General features: G+C 34.9%; 1 protein-coding gene across 1 annotated transcript in view; it reads right to left on the bottom strand.

The window, feature by feature from the left end:
- Positions 1-201: 201 nt before the first annotated feature.
- Positions 202-1660, bottom strand: part of LOC124035890 (diacylglycerol kinase zeta-like) — a 72805-nt gene continuing 71346 nt past the window's right edge. The window contains 1 exon segment of the mRNA XM_046349713.1: positions 202-1660. This exon segment is cut by the window's right edge and continues 1034 nt beyond it. The gene's annotated coding sequence lies outside the window, so the exon portion shown is untranslated.

Genomic DNA, 1660 nt, shown 5'->3' with positions numbered 1-1660 from the left:
GCTCAAACATATCTGGAGAGACCTGAAAATAGCTGTGCAACAACACTCCCCATCCAGCATGACAGAGGTTGAGAGGATCCGCAGAGAAGAATGGGAGAAACTCCCCAAATACAGGTGTGCTAAGCTTGTAGCGTCATACCCAAGAAGACTCGAGGCTGTAATCGTTGCCAAAGGTGCTTCAACAAAACACTGAGTAAAGGGTCTGAATAGTACTTTTTAATTTTTTTATTACATTTGCAAAAATGTCTAAACCCCTGTTTTTGCTTTGTCATTATGGTGCATTGTGTGTAGATTGATGAGGGAATGTTAATATACATCCAAATTATACAAATGCAAGGGCATTTCCTACATCTCCATGTCAGTCTCTGAACAGGAGGATATATGTTACAATACCTATTCAAATATGCACCTCTTTCAGAATGCAGTATAATCATAAATGCCTCAAATGATATCTAATCTTCTCAGCGTCAAGGCTAACATATTTCAACTATAGTGAAGTCAACTAAAAGGGGGCCTACGGTCTTCATTATTGAAAATGCTGACAATCAGTGTGACCATGAAACAAAATGGTGCAGTTTGAGGCTATGTGGCAGAAAGTGATGCGGGCGCTGGAGCTGGGGGTGGTGAGCAGGTTGGTCTGGGAAGGCGTGATGTTTTGGATGTTTGTGTGCGTCTGTATGCTGTCGTTTGTATGTGGATGTTTCTATTGTTAAAAATGTAATAAAATAAAAAAGTGGACCCCCAAAATATTCTGTGAGAACATATGATTATGTACATTTACATTTACATTTAAGTCATTTAAACTGATGTAGAACTACACAATTCATTTACTTTTCATAATCAAATCAAAAATACCTTATTTTCAGTCTGGCATTAGAAACACTCAAGGGCTTTCATTGACAACATATTTCCCATCACAGCAACTGATTCAGTGCTACATTTATTAATGTATCTGGCCATAATAGAGAACAGCAATTATTTACAATGAAATGCATCTTAGTTGGCATTATGGGTTGTTTGAAGGTCAAAACTATAAACTTCAGACAACAAACACAATAAAAAATGTGTATATGAAAGTATACATTGATAATGTGTTTACAAGGACGTCTTACAAGGATGTTTAGTGATTAAATAATGAGAAAAAACATCCAGAGAAATAACTAATTTCAAAATGCAGTCGATCCACAGTTACTGTGGTGCTACATTAAACTAGTTATAATGTAGGATAGCTTTCAGAATGAAACCAATTCCTTCCCATCCCTCTCTACACAATATAATACCCTTTAAATGAATCACAGGTCTTTATAACTTAAGTTGAATTATATTGCTGATTTAAATGGCCAGTCAAATTTTAACAGATTATAACTATGGAAAATAAATAGCAACCACAAACGATTGGTTTGTGTGAAGACAACTTATTAATTTTGTATGTAAAAAAACAACAACATCAACCCTGTAAATTTTACAACTCAAACCTTCAGAACATTTTTGAGTTTGCTGAACATAATTTAACCGCTTCATGAGCATGTTAAGGATCTGTAAAAAATGTTGAGGTGAATAAATACGCCTTCTGTCACAATATGAGAGAAGAAATGCTTTGTAGTTCTGAAACTAATACATATCAAATGCACATTTTTTATAGTAAATAATGACCAAACAC

The sequence above is a fragment of the Oncorhynchus gorbuscha genome, linkage group LG05 (assembly GCF_021184085.1).
Source record: "Oncorhynchus gorbuscha isolate QuinsamMale2020 ecotype Even-year linkage group LG05, OgorEven_v1.0, whole genome shotgun sequence".
Classification (NCBI taxonomy): domain Eukaryota; kingdom Metazoa; phylum Chordata; class Actinopteri; order Salmoniformes; family Salmonidae; genus Oncorhynchus; species Oncorhynchus gorbuscha.
This window is presented reverse-complemented; position numbering and strand designations above follow the sequence as displayed.